This window comes from Primulina eburnea, chromosome 8, assembly GCF_022965805.1.
Source record: "Primulina eburnea isolate SZY01 chromosome 8, ASM2296580v1, whole genome shotgun sequence".
Taxonomy (NCBI): Eukaryota; Viridiplantae; Streptophyta; class Magnoliopsida; order Lamiales; family Gesneriaceae; genus Primulina; species Primulina eburnea.
In genome coordinates, this window is record NC_133108.1 from 19,557,139 (window position 1) to 19,564,181 (window position 7,043).

The following is a 7,043-nucleotide window of genomic DNA, read 5'->3' on the forward strand; positions in this document are numbered from 1 at the left end:
GGTGATGCTAAGCGGACCGCACACATCGGTATGGATCAAATCCAATAACCCTTTGGCTCGCTCCGCATGGCCCTTAAAGGGAATTTTGGTCATATTTCCTTTTAGACAGGATTCACAAGTCGTGAGAGCATTAATATCGGACATATCAAACATGCCAACTCCCACTAACTTGTTCATCCTTCTTAGGGATATATGACCTAATCGAGCATGCCATAATTGTGCCGAATTAAGAGTATCTTGTTTGCGCTTATTTGTTGTTGTTATCGTTTGGACATTGTTAAGTGGAATATCTTTTAATTTTAAGGTGTAGAGATTGTTTTCAAGTTCACCGGTACCAACTAAACATTCATTCTTGTAAATATTGCAAACACCTTTGCCAAATAAACAAGAAAATCCATCGATATCAAGCATAGGAATGGAAATAATGTTTTTGATCAAGTCTGGTACAAATAAAACATCTCTTAAAACCAAATTAAAATCATTGTTCAAACATAAATAAACATCTCCCACAGCCTTGGCAGCAACCCTTGCTCCATTGCCCAACCTCAAGAAGGTCTCACCTTTACTGAGCTTCCTACTTCTTCCCATCACCTGCAAATCATTACAGAGATGTGAGCCACAGCCGGTATCCAATACCCAAGAAGTAGAGTTAATGGAGATATTCACTTCAATGTAGAACATACCTTTGCCAGAACCCTTCTGCGCAAGATATTCCCTGCAGTTACGCCTCCAATGTCCAGGCTTCTTGCAGTGGTGACAGATGTCAACAGTCTTCTCAGCCTTGGCTGGCGCGGCTGCCACTACGGGACTCGGAGTCTGCCTCTTCAAGGGCTCGCTCTTCTTGGGGCGCTGGAAAGAACGCTTCTTTCCCTTCCCATGTGGACCGGTCTTCGTGCCAGATGAAGAGCCCACATAAAGAACCGACTTCTCCTTCTTGATGGTGGACTCAAAGGTCACAAGCATGTTCACCAACTCTTCAAGGCTGGGCTCGAGCTTATTCATATTGAAGTTCACGACAAAAGGATCGAAAGAGCTAGGCAGTGACAACAGTAGCACATCCGTGGTCAACTCTGATGGCAAGATCAAATCCATGCCCACGAGCTTGTCCACGAGCCCAATCAACTTTAGGCCATGCTCATGGACCGAAGTCCCATCTCGCATGCGTAAAGTGATGAGCTCCTTTACTGTGGCATGCCTCAAAGGCCGAGTCTGCTCACCGAAGAGCTCCTTGAGGTGCATATGAATGTCAGCAGCATTCTTAGCATCCTCGAATCGCCTTTGCAGCTCATCGTTCATCGAAGCCTGCATATAACACTTGGCCTTCAAGTCATGGTCGCACCAATCCTTGTAGGTCTGCAATTCCTCGGGACTGCAGTCAGTCGGAGCCTCATCAGGGGGCGACTCAGTCAGTGTGTATGCGATTTTCTCCGAGTTTAGGACAATCTTTAAATTTCTTAGCCAAGTGATATAGTTAGGTCCGATTAGAACGTGTTTTTCGAGAATAACCGAAAACGGGTTGCGAATTGATGACATTGTCACAGATTTGTACTGAAAAGTAAAACAGATAAATGTTAATGACTATTTCAAAATATTTAATAAGATATAAAGTTTGGACTTTTACTTTATAAATAATTACTCCCACTGTTTTGACATCTTTCACTACCCTCTAGTGAAAACGGGAAACTCCTTTCCTCAGTAGGTACGTAAGGTCCAATTAGCGAATTATGATCCCGATTATACAGCCAATCACAATTCCTAAAAGGTAGTTTCCCAATTGCATCACAATGCAACCCTTAACGTAAACTTTTGTCTCACGTTTGATTAGGACCCATATAGACGTCGTTCATCTTTACGTGTCAAGCCTTACCCATCGATGTTGAACCTTAATGGACGGTCGCCATGAGTTCCCTCAATTATCTGAGCCGAAGTCATGGGAGTTCCACGTAGTTCACATCACTATGTCAATGGATGTCACAGCTTTCCGGCACCCAGGGCCCCCTCAATTATCTGAGCCGAGCCCCGAGTACGGGTAGCGTTCATCATGCACCCATTGTCGATGGAAGACAAGGAAATTATAAACAAATTTATAATTCCCCTTTTCGGACTTGATATTAATTTTGAATCTTATTCAAAATGAGGGTTTTTAATTTTGAAAGGTCTCATCATTAATTTTATTTTTAAAAGCTCGCCATGTTTGATCGTATGTTTGCCGGATTCATGCAACTTTTGTTATTATAATAATAATAACGCACATACACATTATTGATAACATATCATGCATATATTATAAATAGAAAACAATACAAGGATGATCAATCGCCCCAAGTTCTAATGGCCCGTGTGAGCTAAACACGGGCCTAGGTCCAATCCTAGGGTAAATGCACGGGATGCAATGCAACTAAATTATTACATTAGCATCCAATATTACATGTTTTCGATCTTCATAATCACCAAGGCCACCATCTTCCAATCTTGATCTTCCACTATTCTAATATTTACAATTAAATATCCATGGCACATAGGGATACATTTCATGGGGGTGGGAACGGGCCATAAACCAAGCCCACTTTAAATTGATAATTATTACAATCATACAACACAAATATCCTAGCATACACCTAGCAAATTGGGCTTGGGTTTTTGATCATCCTTCATGCACAATATCACATATCATACACCATCAATTAATTATCACTATAATTAATTGATCCAATATTATATATCTTGATCCAATCACTAACCGCCACAATTATAAATTAAATTAACAAAGTATACAAACACCTTTGTCTACTTTCAAATTAATTTATTTATAATCGAATTTCTTGTAAATCACAATTTACTATAAATAATCAAAGTCCTACTTCAATTATTTATTTTATGATAAAATATGTGCAACAATTGTAAATTTAAACTTAAGGGCCCAAAATTCATTTTTCACCAAAAATACTTTGCCCCATTTAAATTTCACAAAATATGTTGACCATCTAATAGCCAAACAACACAAGGCCCATGACACTAAGATTATCCAAAACACTTTTGGAAACCCTAGCCGTCATCGCCGTCGCCGGAGCTCCGTCGCCGGATTCCGGCAACAACAAAATTTTTTTTTTATTTTAAAAAACTGCAAAGGGCTGCCCCTCGGCTGCCCGAAATTTTCGGGCAGCCCCCTCGGGCGGCCCCTCGGCTGCCCGAAAAAAATGTTTTTTTTTTGTTTTGCATCAAAATTTCGCCTTGATGTTTTTATTGCACAAAAAATCTCAAACGGTTAGAAATCGATCTCAACATAATATTATGCAAATATTACACAAAAACCGTAACCATAGCTCTGATACCACTTGAAAGCGGACCGGTTACGGTGGCCGGAAGCGCAACGGAAGTCAAAAATTTTAATTATCAAGCTATAATTATCGGCCACCATGTTTATTTTGTGTAATATTTACAAAATCAAAAACATACATAGAATGTTTAAGAAAGATTACCTATCAATCACAAGGATTGATGAATGGCACCAACTTTGTTGTGAACAACAAAGCTCTTCAAATGGAAGACAAGTCTACAAGCTCCTCCTCCTTGCTTCTAAATCAAGCCCACCACAAGCTATGTAAAACCCCTCAAGTTTTGCACTAGAAAAACTCAAGGATTTTTCAAAGAGAAGATTTTATTCTCCAAAAATGAAGAACACAATGAAGAAAAATTTTGAGAGAAATCTTGCTTCTAATTTTTCGGCCAAGTGAAGTTGAATGAGGAGGGAAGATGAGTCTTGGTAGTCCAAAAAGTAATCCACATGCCATGCATTATTTTATTAAAAAGTATTCAAGACTCTTGATCTCCCAAGCATGCAAACCCTAGCATGTCTCTCATATATATTATGGTTTTTAACACATTAAAAACCATAGACTAAATTTTAATTATCTCAAACATTTTTGAGATTAATTAAATACTACTTGAATTTATTCAAGTCCCACTAGTTAAATAATTATTTTAATTGAGCTCTACTAGACTCAATATAATTAATTCAACACTTGAATTATTTTTAATTATTTGGACTCTACTAGGTCCACTAGTGTTTAATTAATTCAACACTTGAATTAATTTAATTTAGTCCCCAATAATGTTTATGAAAATCACAATTTTCAACTACATTATTTACTTGGCCAAATTTTAATCTTAGGAACACTTCCATAAATTAAAATTTGTATTTCTCTCTTAGAAGTCATACTTCTATTTTTCTTTACGCTTATAAACACATTTACAAGCCGTTCAACACATTGAACTATTTTACTTCTCATCGGGATTTACAAAGCCAGTACTTGTGTGGCCCTCAATGGTTCATTGATACAACTAGCCGTGGGTTCACATCTCTATGTGATTCGGACTAAACATGTCCTTATTCGAGCATACCCCAATTGCTCCATTCTTACTTATCAACTCCTTGATAGTAAGAACGTCAGAACTCAAGTCTGATAGTACCCAACCAATCACGTTAAACGCCTAGCAGCATCGCTTACGTGATTCCCTAGGTATCACATGATAGTGCCTGCAAAAACCATTCAATTATGGTTAACGTACAGTACGGTCCCTTCAACTCATATATCCCGACCGATTCGACAACTATTGGTTTATCGAGAGTTGTCAGTGAATCGATACTATGTGTCATGTTGTGGTTGCATCGATGGTGTAATCTATGAAACCCATTTCATAATTACCACCATACTCTGATCAGAGATTTCAACCCACATATACATGAAAAACACATAGGATATCCATACCCGTAGGTAAGCGGTGAATCCCCGACTACAATGCATCGACTCCTATATGTTTCTCCGTAACACCCAACCTTGCCACCTAATGACCCCATAAGAGTCGGTAAACAAGTCAAAGTGAAACGCTAGCACATAGAGTCTCAATGTTGTCCTGGGTCATAAAGACTAATTCTGTACAACCATAAACCAGGACTATTCCACTCGATAAGTGAGAACCACTTGGAAAGTCCTTTTATGGAGGGTTGTTCAGTGCACTCTACAAGGAGCACCTATCTGCATGTTCGGACATCACAATGTCCCCTACCAATGAAACATGGTACTCACATCGCAGACACTAGTCTCTAACTCGAGCGGCCTATATCCTTCTTAGTGGCGGCTGAATCGACTAGGAACCGTTTAGAATATACAGTATTACAAATATGAGTTTCATGATACTCATCATATGAGCATCTCATATTCTTTCTACTATTTGTATATTCAAGGGCTTTATCTATGCAGCTAGCATGGGTATAAAGATAAAGATGCGCCAAATTAATAAATTCAAATATTATTAAAATAAAGATCGTTTATACAAAGAGTTTCATCGTGAACAGTCGGCCAACACTTGGCTCGACGTGCACCTACTCTAACACTAAATTCAAGAGAACAAGTACATTAGCCAATTTAATGCAAATATCCATGCAATAAAATAAAGTATGTGATTTAGGGAAACCCAAGTCTCAACCGACTCAAGTCCATCTCCCAATACCACATTGACTTATACCTTTCTTTCGTCGGTTTCTGGCTCAGTCGAAATCCTGAACTCACAGTCTGTCTGGCAATGACAATATCAATAATCTCATATCAATATACCGTCCCAATCAATAACAATCTGATCAATTTGGATTTAATTCAAAATCAACGGTATGACGGTACAATTTCAGTAGCCCCGTCAATACAACATCACCAGATAATAGTTACAATCCATAACCCCTATCCAATACAATCCGTAATCCAATCACAATTCAAATCGGTCCGGTATAAATCAATATACCCTTAACAATTCATAATAATTCCACAATCAGCCCGTTTCTAAATCTGACTTCGATTCTATGATGTCTAACATATCAAGAACATCATATATGAATTCCATTCAATTCTGACAACAGCATAATTTCAAAGCATGTCAAAACGTAGCAAAACTTACGTCAAGTTGTAGCCTACGTCGCTAGGAACTCGATACCGAAGTCGGAATCAAAATCAGACGGACGGATTTTACACAGTCGGAATTGGAATCACAAGAGGCTAAACTTCTCTCGGCTTTCCCTTTTCTTTTCCGGAAAATGAAATGCATGTGTATATATATATATACACAACTCACGCATGCATCTCGGCACTTGGCACGTCCTTGGCCAAACACGTCTCGCGCTCGAGCGGTGGAAATCTACCGCTCGGGCGCGAGCTCCGCGCTCGGGCGGTTAAAACCTACCGCCCGGGCGCGGGAGGTTCTGTCTCGCACCAACATTCTTGGCGCTCGGGCGGTCAAAAACTACCGCCCGGGCGCCACCTTCTCTGCCCTAACAATACCTTTTTGAACATTGGCGCTCGAGCGGTCATTTTCTACCGCTCGGGCGCCACTAGTTCTGTCCAAGCATTACACCCGTCGCGTAAAATCTCATTTCGTGTCCCGATTAATCATTTCGTAATCATATCAAATTATAAATCAATAATTACCGATTACTAGGATTAAATTTCCGGGCATTACATTTCTCCCCCCCTAAGATACGATTTCGTCCTCGAAAGATTTCGTCCTCGAAATCACAAGCAATCTATCATATCAACAAGGAGTATATACAGAAATGCATTCGAAATTTACATCAGTGAAATAATGTTGGGAATTCTTGTCTCATATCAGATTCAGTCTCCCACGTAGCTTCTTCAACACCATGACGAGTCCATTGTACTTTTACCAACGGAATCATTTTCGTTCTGAGCTGTTTTTCTTTACGATCGATAATCCGGATCGGTTTCTCGACATAACTCAATGTCTCATCCAGCTCAGTCTCGTCTGGTTGAATCACGTGAGAATCATCGGGGAGATACTTTCGCAGCATTGATACATGAAAAACATCATGTATTCCAGATAATGAAGGCGGCAAAGCGGGTCGATAGGCACGATCTCCTATCTTTTCTAGAATCTCATATGGACCCACATATCTTGGAGACAATTTCCCTTTCTTGCCAAATCTGACAACACCTCAGAAAGGAGAAATCTTCAAAAATACTCTGTCTCCTGCCTCA